Source organism: Dendropsophus ebraccatus, chromosome 3 (genome assembly GCF_027789765.1).
Source record: "Dendropsophus ebraccatus isolate aDenEbr1 chromosome 3, aDenEbr1.pat, whole genome shotgun sequence".
NCBI lineage: Eukaryota > Metazoa > Chordata > Amphibia > Anura > Hylidae > Dendropsophus > Dendropsophus ebraccatus.
In genome coordinates this window covers 171560515-171575841 of record NC_091456.1, presented here as the reverse complement: position 1 = coordinate 171575841, position 15327 = coordinate 171560515, and the positions used below count along the sequence as shown (strand labels likewise).

At 44.3% G+C, this 15327-nt stretch overlaps 1 protein-coding gene across 6 annotated transcripts in view; it reads right to left on the bottom strand.

Moving 5' to 3' along the window:
- PDZD2 (PDZ domain containing 2) overlaps positions 1-15327 on the bottom strand; it is a 214013-nt gene that overhangs the window by 86475 nt on the left and 112211 nt on the right. The window contains exon 1 of one of the 6 annotated variants that reach the window (XM_069963142.1): positions 4148-4293. The exons of the other annotated variants lie outside the window; for them this stretch is intronic. The gene's annotated coding sequence lies outside the window, so the exon portion shown is untranslated. Of the gene's footprint in view, positions 1-4147; positions 4294-15327 lie in introns of those variants that run through there. 6 annotated transcript variants of the gene reach the window in all.

Here is a 15327-nt window from a genome sequence, read left to right as displayed (position 1 = left end):
TGGAATTTACTGTAAACCACACAAAGGGTGAGGCTTGCGGGTTGGACTGTATGTAATCGACTCTCACCCTCCAGGGCACGGCCGTACACTGAGCAAGTTGTACTCACTCTATCCAAACACATTCCAGGGTTATTTTGGTTTGGGAGAATAAGTGAAATTATCAGAGTCAATCTGCCTCCGCATAAAACCATTAGTGACGGTAATGCCGCACCGTCAGCATCAGACTGACTCAGTGATAGGGTATGGGGCTGCTATACTATGAGCAATTCCTGGATTCACTGCTGGGATTGGAATCTCCCTCTTTGCAGGCAGCCACCTATTACATGTGAACAGAGTCCTTACAGAGTATACTGGGTAGTGTGTAGGTACTGCACCACAGCCCCTGTGTGTAACATATTTCTATGAGAGTCCCTACATCTGTCATGCCCCATTTATAGTGCTGATAACCTCAGTGGGACAATAGGTTGCAACGTCTACCAACCAGCATGTCTCTTATTATATTAGACTTTAAAACAAACTAAATGTTGGTAGAGTATCACTAGTGTTGAGCGGACTTGCCCAACTTTTCAGGTTCATCAATGTTCTCCGAACCTAAGCATGCGGCATTTGATTAGGAGCATTTTAAGAAGTTGGATGCAGCCCTAGGGATACAGCCTATGGCCTATGGCTGTATCCATGCTTTCCAGGACTCCCTAGGGCGGCATCCAACTTGTTGGAAGTCAAATGCTGCCCGCTCGGGTTTGGAGAACAGTTCGGCAAGTCTGCTCAACACCAAGTATCACGATAAACAGGTTCTCTAGTTCAAGTTATATGGGTTTTCTGGGACTCATTCCCTAGGATAGGCAATCGATATCGGATTGGTAGCAATCATACACCTGGAGACTCTGCCAGTCAGCTGTTCCGTGTTGCGGCTCTGGCAAACAAACAACTGGCAGTGGTGCGGAAAGCCACCAGATATTGACAGCTCCTCAAGGGGATCAATGGAAAAACAGAATGGTGATCCCTATAGTGACATGGTGTTCTAGTGCATGGTCATATACTATGTTCATTCTTACAGCATAGCACACAACTCTTCTATAAAAGGCCAAGTGTTTTTCCGTGTGGAGACCACCAGCTGGTTTAAGGGGCCTTGTGGTCAACATTCCATTATTCTGGCATCCAATAATCCAGACACAGTCAGGCCTCTCCTAGATGGGACTATGGTGACAGGTGAGCCCACGCTCCAGGTGCGCTCCACCGCTTGGTAAACACTCCATTAACAGCTTTATTTGCTCTCTTAAGTAGTTTGTCTTGTAGCAGAAAAATTCTCCGCATAGAAGGAGAACATGGAAATTATATTAGAAACATATAAATATTTTACCACGTACGAATGGAAGGCGATCAGAGGCCGTGCAAACAGGAGGGCCGGCAGGAACACGCACAGAGTAATGACTGCACGGAAAGTACCTTCAATCCTGCAGGATTACAGGAGAGCCGCTACTGCTGGGAAGTCACAGTACAGGGGAAACACAGGCTCAAACCTCACTGCAACCATAGGCAGAATCAAAGGAAGAGTGCAGGTCTCTGATGTCTGCTCTGAAGCAGTAAATGGGGCAGCTACTCATCATGTCTGCAGCTCTGAACTTGATATAGAGCTTTCAATTGGTGTCAGAAAGTTATATAGATTTGAAATTTACTTCTATTTAAAAAATCTCAGGTCTTCCAGTACTTATCAGCTGCTGTATGTCCTGTAGTAAGTGGTGTATTCTTTCCAGCCTGACACAGTGCTCTCTGCTGCCACCTCTGTCCATGTCAGGAACTGTCCAGAGCAGGAGAGGTTTTCTATAAGCATTTGAATTCAGATATCAATATAAAATGGGGTCTACACACCACCAACAGTGTCTAAGGCTCCGTTCCCACTGAGCAAAGGTAGCGGAATTGTGCCCTGTCCGCGCTGAAGAATGAACATGTTCATTCTTCAGCGCGTACAGAGCAGCAGCGCGCGCCTCCCATAGACTCCCATTATGAGCGGGAGGCTAACGGCATTCCGCGGCGGACAATTCCGTCGCGGAATTCCGCTAGCTTTGCTCAGTGGGAACGGGGCCTAATAGTAAAGGAATCTAGAGGACACCACATTTCACTATTGGAGAATTAACATATTTGAGTGTTATTCAGACATCCATATATAGCAGAGCTGAATGTGTCATTATAAAGGGGTAACCCCAAGATTAAAACCAGGGCTACATGGGGCTGGATTTCTATGGGGTTGGCGGTCACAACATGACCCTATTCAAGTGCATAAGAGGCGGAGCCATGTGATCACGCGAACGAAAAACGCCATGTAAACCCATGTCAAGCCTAAAATTTAACCCCTAAACGTAGAATAGGGTTAGCTTGCTGATCTGTGGGAGTCTGGGGAACCCATGGACCATAAGAATGAAGGCCCAAGTGAACACATGCCCAGTCAGTGCTCCATTCATTCTCCATAGGACATCTGTAGATAGTCAATGTGCTGACCTGAAGTCCCATAGAGAGTGAATGGAGTACAAGTCGAGGATGCACACTTCCTACTGGTCAGACCCCCATCAATCACCTAGATTTTTCTTATCCTGTTAATAGGGGATAACCAGTTTACATGAATTGTCTCACAAGAACTGGTGGCAGGATACGGCATCACTTCCTTGTCAGTCCAGGACCCTCAACAATCCTCAAGGGGCCACTGCGCCAGTCAAGTATGAGGTTCCTTTACAGATTCTCTGCAGACCCCCTATGTGAACTGACCCCTCTCATGTGAGTTGTGTTACAGTTCCCCACTCAGCAGTGCTCTATTCATTTCCAGGTTTGGGGGTTCTCAGACACCCCACAATCCTGGTGCTGTACACTCTAAGATGGTAATGTCTCCTACAGTGATGAAGCAATGTAATAAAGTTTAGGTGATGTTGTAGGTTGACCTGCAGTCCTATGCAAAGTTCAGATTTACGCGGCATACTGCACCAATTAACAAACTCGTGTCTGCTATTCCTCAGGCTCAGCCAGTTAAACAACAAAACTAAACAGATGGTAACAAGGTTAAAAAATGACAGATTCCTTGTTTATCTAAGGGGTCAGTTTTCTGTCTTGAAGTCAATGAAATGAGTCTCCAGCCATCCGCAGGAACAAAAACACACAAGAGGTCACGATAAGCAATCCACATACAATGGAAATTAATTTATACCAGACTCCCGCCTGTGCTGCTGCTGCCGCCAGCCATAGACAGCTCCAAGTGACAGTCACTGGGAAACCTAGACAGTCATATACACCCAGATGTAGCAGAGCTCTTTCTGTCATTTAGAACAACAACATCCCACGTGTTACGTAACATCTTACATGGGACTGCAGCAAATCTACATCACTATCCTGATGATATAAACAATGACAAATCCCACTCTGCTGTGTCTGTAAATAACTACTACTACTACTACTACAACTACTCACAGATCAGGAAACTCCTTAAGCTGTTTTGATTTGTTTCCAGCGTATGAGTCGCTCATAAACACGTGCAAGGCGTCTCACAAGACATCAGAGGCTGATATATATGGAGATTATATAGGGAAGTTACACCCGACACATGCGGAGAATGTATGGTGGAAGGGACCGAAAATAAGGAAAGGGTCAGAGAGGCAAAACTCACCAGATACTTAGTTTCTATGTTACAATTGTCTCTATCTATCTCCTATCTCTATATCTCTATCTATCTCTCTATCTATCTCTCTATCAATCTATCTATCTCCTATCAATCTATATCTATCTATCTATATATCTATCTATCTATCTATCTATCTATCTCTATATCTATCTATCTACATATCCATCTCCTATCTCTCTCTATCTCTATCATCCACTGATATACCTAAAATCTAATCTAACTCTTTCTTATATCTACATATGTCTAAAATCAGAAAAAAACACTAATAAATGCACAAAAAAATGACATATAAATATATTACACAATACTGATGTAGCAGAGGTGAATGTGTAAGTTCATGAGTTCAGATCATAAAGAAGTTTAACCAGTAGTAAAAACCACATACAGTCCTCGGTAATAGTACTAGGAGGAGAAACTAATGACAAACTTAGCTCTTCTACACCTGCCAAGCTCAGCTCTGCTGCATTTATATTTATTACACACCTTATTAGGAGAAGAGCTGTATCCTAGCACTTCTGTCCATCAGGGTCACAAAGCCAGTGATCCTTCCAGCAGGCCGGCTCATGGTTTATGTAGGTTCTCTATAGGGGAGACACTTTCCTCTCCATACATCCTGCCTGCTCCTCAGTCTCTTCCAGTTGTGCAGGGAAGCAGCAGCAGCCTGTGCATCCCTCCTGCCCCCACAGCTACTGTACAGCGCCACACCTCCCACTGCTATTAACCCCTACTATGCTGCGGCTGCTGACTGCAACAGGACGGCAAGTGTCAAACACACACCACAAGCGGCATCCAAAAGAAGAAAAGAAATCATGGTTATATCTGAGATCAGAGAGGAAGCTCTTGTTTAGTCATGCACAAGCCAAAAAGACAGAAATGGCCGCACATCGCACCCATGGTTGACACGGAAGCTTGTTCAGCTACATTTAAAAACCAATATCAGAAGTTAGTATATAATTTGCCTCATGTACCAACGTGCAGGTCTTGTTTAGTCATTCAACTCTTGGAACAAGTTTCTGAAACTTCTCAAAGATTGTCAGCTGAGAAGTAAAGAAAACGAAGAAGAGGAAGAAGTAGTGGTGGTGGCGGTCAAGGCAGGGTGGAATCTGCAGGAAAATCTCTATGTGCATTCTTCTGCACACTCACTAGATTTTACATCTACAATAGATGGACGTGAAATCTTTGGTGACAATCCATTATAATAAGGGGCAATTGACACGTACAGGATAATAATAATAATAATAATAATAATAATAATAATAATAATAATAATAATAATAATTTTATTTGTATAGGGCCAACTGATTCCACAGCACTTTACACAATTTGTAACTAAATGACGGAACACAGAAGATCAAACCTGCTGCTGATCCTGTACATGGAATGGACCCATTAAGTGTCACCCCCCTCACCTCTTACTCTACCTGCGGTTCTCTGCACCAGCCACAAGCTTAGATGCTGCATATGTGATATATACCTGTATAAAACTTGTCTGCCTCTTCTTTCTGCTCCAAAATCTCATCAGTTACAAGTGTCACCTAGGCGGGGCTTCAAAGCAGTTGGGCTCTCTTACCAGCTGGGAGATGGAGCCCAGCTGCTGTGAAGCCCCGCCCAGGTGACACTTTTAACTGATGAAATGAAAAAGTAAGGGGGTTGACAGTATCACCTTTAGGGTGCCTTCACACTCACCAGATCAAACAGCAGATTTGATGGTGCAGATTTAATGCTGTGTTCAGTTATTTAGATCAAATCAGCTGCAATTGTGCTGCGGATCCGCAGCAGACAATCCGCTGTAATATGGTGTGTGTGAATCTACCCTAAAGGACAATTCCGGTGAAAAGCTTTTTCCTAGTAATTGAAACACATTACAAAGTTATATAACTATGTAATATACTTTAATCACCTATCTGCCCCCCTTTCCTATCTTTTCCCCCCTCAATCCCCCACCAGGAAATGAAGTAAAATCATTCTTACCTAATGACTGTTGACGCCAGGCTGCTCTGTGGAAGCCATTTTGTGACAATGACATCATCAAGAGGGAGGCGGATCTAAGCCCTGTTAGGCCAGCCTCTCTTTGTCACATGACTCAGGCTGAGCAGCTTTGATTGGCTGAGCAAGATGTAAGCCATCTAACAGTTCTGCAGAGTCAGTCAGACATCACAGGAGACAAAGTGCATCATGGGAAACCCCAAACCAGGAAGTGAAGAATAAATGAAGACACCAACTGGAGCTTCAGCACCGGAGTTGTCCTTTGGCCTCTTTGACAAGGGCTAAAAATCGCTAACTAAAGTTCCTAAGAACAATAATTTGGCACACATGAAAAGGGCCAGAGATGTTGTGAGAAAGTTATATAAATTTGTAATTTACTACTATTTAAAAATCTTAGGTCTTCCAGTACTTATCAGCTGCTGTATTTCCTGCAGAAAGTGGTGTATTCTTACCAGTCTGACACTCTGCTGCCACCTCTGTCCATGTCAGGAACTGTCCAGAGCAGTTGCAAATCCCCATAGAAAACCTCTCCTGCTCTGGACAGTTCCTGGCACGGACAGAGGTGGCAGCAGAGAGAACTGTGTCAGATTGGAAAGAGTACAGCACATCCTGGAGGACGTACAGCAGCTGATAAGTACTGGAAAACTGGAGATTTTTTTTTAAATAGAAGTAAATTACAAATCTACATAACTTTCATGTAGACCGGACGTGCGTTTTATTTTGCTTTGTAAAGACAAGAGCAGATCTTGCTGATCAGCGCTCATTTGCAGCCATAGATGGACGCATATTAGTGTGTCAATGTGCAATATAACTGACATATTCAATATTCTTATTAATTTGCCTGTCACATGCTACTACCCTACACAGCTGCACATCTCCTGCTTGTCTGACATGTTCTATACTGTACTACTACTACTACTACTACTACTACTACCACCACTACCACCACCACCCTACACAGCCAAACATCTCCTTGTGGTGACGTCCGGTGTGAAGGCACGGCCAGTCACTTGCCAGATGGTTAAGTGTGACGCCAGTCCTGTGGTGGTTGGCCGAGATATAGTCTTGCCTGGTGGTATTGTGTTGTGACGCCAGTGCCGGTTGGGCACACAGGTATGGTGGCACACCTACTTTTATTTTAATGGGCTGGTTATACCTTGTTCCCCTGTAGACAGTGACCTGCCGGGCTGTTGCGGGGTCACTTGGGTAGTTATCACGGTGGTCCGGTGAGGAATAGTCACCCACCCGGACTATTGGTGCTGCCACCCACAGAAAGGGGAGATGACCCAAGGAGTGTGTGTGAGAGCTGTGTCGGTGCCTGAGAGAGGAATCACAGAGTCTCTTTAGCATAAATAGAATCTTATTTACTCTGAAGATACTTAAGGTAGGCAGAAGATAATACAACTTTGCCTTGATACAATTCTTTACACTTGATAAGTTACTTAATATTTTAGAGTTCAGATCTGCACTGAGAATAGGAGTGATACAGTCGTGCTGACTGGGTTGCGTAATGAGAGGTAGTAGAGAGGATCAGAAAAGTAGAGAGGAGGATGCCGAGAGAGTCCCAACCCAAGTAGTACTGTGCTCGACCGCAACTTTGGAGGTAGAAATAGAAGAATACTTGAGAGTAGAGAGAATACTTGTGCCTGTGTTTTGACTCTTTGCACCACCTATTGCCAATCAGTGTTGAGTGACCCGTCCTAGAGGGTGACACAAGCCCCAGACCTTGTTACCTGGGATGAGCGGAATGCTGAGGTTTCCCTGCTTTCACCTGCGCTACGAGATAGAGTTCATAGGCTTCTAGCAACTTTGCTCTATCCAGATCAGTTCCTTACTTCTTTATGTATACTGTCCTGCACTGTGTCTCTCCTTGTCCACGGCGTGAGTTGAGATGATCCTTGACTTGTCCTCTCTAGTGAAGGCTTAACACTGCATAGTGTTGAGTGAGGTTGCTTGAGAAGAAATTGTGTCTAGCTGCATGTGCTCTGGTCTATGTCTAGACTGCACAACTTAGATTGGGGAACTGGCAGAAGCCGGGGCCCAACTGGACTGCTGCGGAGAGCGTTCTAGCTTGCGTCCTTCCTCCACAGAATCCAAAGACTAAAGACCCTACACTTCCTCTACCCATGTGACTTCCTTCCTACAGCGCATGTAAGGTGTGCTGTGAGTGGGTGAGGAGTGCATGTGTAAGAAGTAAACAGAGATAGGATAGGTGAAGAGAAGAAAGAACTCTCATTGGCGTGCAGATCCATGTGGTACACAAACAAACAATGACCCTTTGAGTACTACAGCCGTGCAATATCTAGGTATACATACTTGTAATGACATCTTGTGGCGAAACTCTGGTACTACTACATCACCACTTAATCTTAAAAGTACAGGCTTTTACGAAGGGTGTAACCAATAGCAACACCTATGGTGGGATACCACATCCTGCCTTGTCTACCATGTTCTATATTGTACTACTACTACTACCCTACACAGCCGCACATCTATTGCCTTGGCCATTATGTTCCATAATGTATTTCTTCTACGACTACTACTATTTTATGAAATTCATTCACCTCTATTTCTTAAAGTGGTTATCTGGTGTGGGAAAGCTTTCTACATATTGTTGCAAGTATATCTCTGCACTCCCCCGATGTCCTCTTGCAGGATCTTCGGGTCCCCCCTGAACAATGCCGACACCTCTTCCGAGACGGACTCCTCTCGGCAGTCACAGCACACTCAGCGAATCACTGGTCATGGCGCTGTCCCGTCTGTCAGTGAATGGCTGAGTGGGCTCTCACTCACAAAGTGGGGGGTGGCTGCGGTCACATCGGCAGAGAGTAGAGAGGTAAACATAAACACTTTATTATTTATTTTCCATTTACTTGCACCAATATATAAAAGGTTTTCTTATGACAGATATTCCCTTTAATAACTGTATTCACGCCTCCAAGGTTACTTTTGATAGTACATAGAGAGTTAACAAATTATATATTGTTTCCTGAATAGGGGCCACACAAGATTATCACCTTATGATGTAACATTACATAATTATTAGTTATAGTGATGAAATGGAGCAACATGTACCAGATTAACACTGAGCTGTATACAATAGGCGAGAGCAGATCAATAGATGCATCAATAGTGAGTCATCCTATAGGACACAGGTCGTACAACACCTTACACAGTGTCATCATTATAATGGCAGTAACACAGGTACCGCCAATCACATTGAACAGCTATTGTCTTCTAGATGAACAGTGTCCAGACAATGCTCAGTGAGCTCTACAGCCTGTACATAGCTAGTCCTGCTCTCAGCTGAGTGGTGATACAATTGTATCCAGTCTAGACAATGCTCTGTGAGTAAAACAGCCTGGACTCCAGACTGATACATTGTACATAGCTAGTCCTGCTCTCAGCTGAGAAGTGATGCAATTGTATCCAGTCTAGACAATGCTCTGTGAGCTTTACAGCCTGGACTCCAGACTGATACATTGTACATAGCTAGTCCTGCTCCCAGCTGAGAAGTGATACAACTATATCCAGATTGCCTATGGAAAACATTCTCCCGTTTTATGTACTTAGCTATTGATAGGAATAAAGTCTGAACTCCGTCAGGAAGGAAATAGTTGACTATAGAGAGGGAAACACAAGGTTACAAGTCACCAATCTCAAAGCTAAAAAAGGCCATCTAAATACGTAAGAGGAGATGACTGTCAGCTGACTGTTTTCACCCAAGAAAGGATGTTGGAACCATTAAAAATTATTTTTTATGTCTGAATCCATACGGCAAGTTCATGTAGACCAGTGCTTCTTAAACTGTGAGGCGGGCCTCACCAGTGAGGCGCCCCCTAGTTGTTGGTGAGGCCCAGCTGAGGAGCCAGTTTTCATAAAGTAACTATGATCTGCACAGTCCTTTTGCTTTATGCAAAAATCGCCATTTTAGCAACATTATTAATTTATTTTGTACCTAATAAATTAGTATCTAGAGCTTGGGAGACAGGTGAAAGAAGGCCCTAGCATTATTTTCAGCTTTTAAATGGACTTTCACCACAGATAGTGAGGCCCATGCATCCTCTTGGTCAGTCTGGTGAGGCCCAGGCATTGCCTTGGTCTGTTGGATGAGGCTCCAGTAGAAAAAGTTTGAGAAGCGCTGATGTAGACAGACGGAGGAGTATAAACAATGGCCAGCAATACATCACCAGATGCAATAAAGTGCAGTAAAGTGCCACCACATTCACAATCACTAATGTTTTGACGGTCCAGGCATGTTGGGAATTGTAGTTTTGCAACAATTGTAGGGCCACAGGTTCTCCATCCCTGAGCAAGAGACAGTCTGAGGTAGATAAAAAGAATGAAGGGGTTCATAATGAGTTCTGGCTTTACAGCTGAAATTGCTCAGTACTGCTCCATAATGTCTACTGCTGCTGTTTTTGAGGTGTGCTACGTAGATGTAAGGAAGCAGTGTGTGCAGTGTATGGAGACATGACAGCAGCTAGTTTCCACCCACTAGCTTAGCAACAAGTTTAAAAAATAGACAGAGTCTGCAGTGCATGATAGCATGTTCAAGTTACATAATGGCTAGAAATAGTGCAACTTCCTCATACTTCAGGTTGCTATCAGCCAAACACCCTCTTGGCCAACATCCATCTCTCCTGAACCCCCACGCACCGCTATCTTTTCCACTACATAGTCATTACATTATAAGAGCTGTATACTCCAACGTTTAGTGATGGGACGGCTCAGTTTCTGAAGGGACAAAATGTGACCATTTTCTCGGACAATATCCAGAATTGTTTTCTTTGACCCAGTTAAAATGTCCGTAAAAAAACCTTCTAATTGTTTCCCAAGGGAACCGGCGTTTAGTGAAAGGGACACCGGGACCATGCCAACTCAACACGGGGTAAAATAATTCAATTACATATTATGCAACGGAAACAAAGACATATTCTACATCTGAAGCCGTTCATGAATAAGGTCGAGTGTCTGACTTTTATTCCATTTAGTCTGCGGAAACTATAAACATGATTTCTATGCAGAAGACTCTGGAGGACCAGCTATAACACCAGTGGGCACATATGGTGACTAGAACCTTCTTCATGGCATCAGGGGGACATCTTACGGTTAATAGAGCTGAGGTAACCTCGAGCAAGCTTTGGTTCATCCAAATATAAGCGTATGGAATCTGATAACTGTTGGCTGAAGAAGTTGGATGCAGCCCTAGGGAGTCCTGCAAAACATTGATACAGCCTATGGCTATACTATGGCTGTATCCATGTTTTCCAGGTAGCTTTAGGGCTGCATTTAACTTCTGCAGCGACCAAATCAAATGTCTTCCATTTAGGTTTAGATAAAAAGTGTGCTCGGGGTTAGCTCAACTCTAATGGTTAAAGGAGAAGTCCGGCAAAAAAATGTATTTAAGTATTGTATTGCCCCCCAAAAGTTATAGAAATCAACAATATACACTTAATACGTGAAATGCTTATAAAGTTCTTTTTGTCCTACACTTACTACTGCATCAATGCTTCACTTCCTGGATAACATGGTGATGTCACTTCCAGGATAACATGGTGATGTCACTTTCAGGATAACATGGTGATGTCACGACCCGACTCCCAGAGCTGTGCGGGCTGTGGCTGCTGGAGAAGATGACGGCAGCGGGATGCTCAGTGTCCCTCCAGTGCCCTGTGTCCCTCAGTGTCCTCCTGCCATCATCGTCTCCAGCAGCTACAGCCCGCACAGCTCTGGGAGTCGGGCTGTGACATCACCATGTTATCCAGGAAGTGACATCACCATGTTATCCAGGAAGTGACATCACCATGTTATCCAGGAAGTGACATTTCCACGTTATCCAGGAAGTGAAGCCTTGATGCAGTAGTAAGTGCAGAGAAAAAAGCACTTTATAAACATTTACCATAATAAGTGTATATTGGGGATTTGTATAACTTTTAGGGGGCAATACAATCCTTTAATAAAAATTTTCGCCAGACTTCTCATTTAGGAGTATCCTATAGGTAGTAGTAAAACCTAAGCAGACTTTAAGATGACTTACCTTAGCTGGTTCCGGGAATATATGTTCTACTACTAGAAGAGAATGTTGTAACCACTATTGGTAAGTTCTTTGTATATCTGCAAAAGGGGGCTATAGGAGTCTATACTCCGCTTATGATACATTAATCTGACTTCCTAAAGGGTATGGTGGCCTCTAAGCTCAGCCAGACAAATGATGTCAGAAGACAGAAGATGGGGTATATAGTTTTACTAATCACCCCTACTGTTCTGGGAGAGAGAAGCTGATGCCACTTCCTGCCTCTTCTCTCTCCATAGAAAACTCATGAAGAGTCAGGCTGTGTAAGGTAAGGTTGGGAAAGAGAGCCATCAGTTAAACAAATATCAAAAAAGTATGGCCACCTTTAGGCTCCGTTCACACAGAGCAAAACTGTCAGACTTCCGCGGCGGAGAATCCTGCCAGCCTCCCTGTCATAATCAGTCTATTGGAGGCTTGTGCGCCTCCTCTGTCTGACTTAAGAATGGACATAAGAAGGCGCGCAAGCCTCCCCTAGACTGTTATGATGACACTGAGGCTGGTGGGATTCCATGGCGGAATTCCACCAGTTTTGCTCCATGGGAGCGGAGCCTTAGGCTATGTTCACACAATGTTTTTTTTTTGTTTGTTTGTTTTTTACAAAAACGATTTAAACAACGGCCATTCATGTAAAAAATAAAGAATGCACCATGCGGAATTCTGTGGGGGACAGTGGCTGCTGTGCACACAATGTATTGAACATTGGCCACTGTTAATTATTCCCGGCCAGCAGAATATGAACGGCCGTTGTTTACGGTATGTTCTCAAAATGTACGGCCTCACGGCCTTACATTGTATTGAGGTCAATAGTAATTTGGATTGCAGGCACACCCAAATGTGTCCACAATCCAAATGAAAGAAAATCAGGCAGATACTGAAAAATCAGCCAGATGAACATGTAAGATAGCGGCCATTATTTGACACGTCCGTGACACGGCTGGTGTCAATACATAGTGTGAATATAACCTTCGTATGAAAAGGGACCTAAATTTAGCCCAGGCACAGACCACATATTGTCTCGGACATTTCCTTTAAGTGATGACTAATAATTTAAAGGACCTATTATTGTTCACTTGTTGAATAGTTGCTGAGGTCTAAATTCATCTCAGAACAATATATAACATGTATCAATGGATCCTAGGCAATAAACAATAAGTGAAAAAGATTAAAGTGGTGGTCTCATCAGAAAGGATCTGCCATGGTAATCGGCTGATCACTGCAGATCCATAATCCCCCCCACCCCTCAGCAATGGCATGGTTCTATTCTATCCTGATTTCTTTTGCCTCCAAGCGGTAACATAGTGTAGTCTGCTGAGCTACACAACCTGATAAAGAATACAAATGGGAATCTGCCAGACAATTCATAAATGAATGGGGCACATTGGGATGACAGATGTTTATAGCACATTATACTGTATGACCTATATGTGATGTGACCTGGTTCCAGCCTACTTGTGTACATGCTCTGTGGTGCATATATAACTTCACAGACAATAAATCAAACCTCACTAAGATAAAGAGGGAACATTACAGGTCAACAGAGCAAAGAGCTATTAGCCAACCTACACACCTATCTATAGTGCTAAGGTCAACAAGAAGAGCCCGGTCCATATGATCCCATTACCTATGTAATTATATAGAACACTACATTTAAGATATAAGATACCAATATTATACAGAACTCTCTTATCAAGTCCAGCTTCTCCAGTCTCCAGTGATCAGCAGAAACTATATCTTGGCACTATCCTCCCTGCAGAAACCCCTGCTGGGGAAATTCAGTATTACACGGCGGTAATTCTAAAGATTGACTGACGCAGCAATGCACTGACTTCATAGGTCCACCATAGTGGAAACTAGCATTTCAATTACTTTATTCTGATGTGGATTTGTACAGGACCCAGACTCGAAATAAGTAGATCAGTTCTACACAAACACATGCATTTTCTAGGGGGTCACCATGAGATCACATGACCCAAATAAGGAAAAGAATTCCAGGAATTTTTAGAAAGTATATACAGTGGTGCCTTAGATTACGAGCATAATTCGTTCCGGGACCGTGCTTGTAATCCAAATCCACTCTCAAACCAAAGCAAATTTTCCCATAAGAAATAATTGAAATGCAGACAATTGGTTCAACAGCCCAATAATAAATATTTATTATTCTGAATAACATGTAAAACAGATGAAACAGACATTCAGAAACAGCAGAAAATTTGATATTATAAGTTACTGTACAGTAATGGCGAGGACGGGAAACACAAGGGCTGACAGAGACTGCAGGGAGCAGGAAGGAATGAGCAAGACATACAGTGTGTATATATATATATATATATATATATATATATATATATATACACAGTGGTACCTTGGTTTAAGAGTAACTTGGTTTAAGAGCGTTTTGGTTTAAGAACTCACAGTTTTTCAAAATTGTGACTTGGTTTAAGAGCATTGTTTTGGTTTAAGAGCTCCCTGTACTGGGCAGGAGGGCGAGTGGGGGAGGGGCTTGGCATGCCCAGTGTGGTCTACAGCACTGTACTCTGACCCAGGAAGTCTCCCTCACCTTCCAAACCATAGCAGATCCACTTCAGGCTGGGGCTTACATCAGGGGACAGGACTGTGGAGGTAATCTCACCATAGCTGTAACCCCTCTCTCCCCGGACAGAGAGTGCTGCATGTATGTGCCCACATCTGCCCTGCACATTCCTTCATGCTCCCTGCAGTCTCTATCAGCTCTGATTGGTCCATGCTGAAAATACCCCCTTTCCCATTGCTGTCATGTAACCACACAGACCTCTGACAGCAGCCCTCCTTCTCTATTCGAGCCTGTTGTACTACGCTCAGGGGTGATTCTAGCCTCTCTGCTGCCCGAGGCGAACTATAGAATGACGCCCCCCCCCCCCCCCGTCAATCCGCCCACATTATAATCCACTACTGCCCCCCCCCCCCCCCACTGCTGTCCCCAATAAACATAATGCTTGGTCCCTTTCTGCACAGAGGATGTCAAGAGAGGAGGGGGCTGACTTTATAGGAGAGGTCCCAGCAGCACAGAGGATGTCAGGAGAGGAGGGGGCTAATCCTATAGGAGAGGTCCCAGCAGCACAGAGGATGTCAGGAGAGGAGGGGGCTAATCCTATAGGAGAGGTCCCAGCAGCACAGAGGATGTCAGGAGAGGAGGGGGCTAATCCTATAGGAGAGGTCCCAGCAGCACAGAGGATGTCAGGAGATGAGGGTGCTAATCCTATAGGAGAAGTCCCAGCAGCACAGAGGATGTCAGGAGAGGAGGGTGCTGATCTTTTAGGAGATGGTCCCCCTCTTCCCCCCTTATAGATGGTCCCCCTCTTCCCCCCCTTATAGATGGTCCCCCCTCCCTTATAGATGGTCCCCCTCTCCCCCCTCCCTTATAGATGGTCCCCCTCTCCCCCCTCCCTTATAGATGGTCCCCCTCTCCCCCCCTCCCTTATAGATGGTCCCCTCTCCCCCCTCCCTTATAGATGGTCCCCCTCTCCCCCCTCCCTTATAGATGGTCCCCCTCTTTCCCCTCCCTTATAGATGGTCCCCCTCTTCCCTCTCTCCCCCCCCTTATAGATGGTCCCCCTCTCCCCCC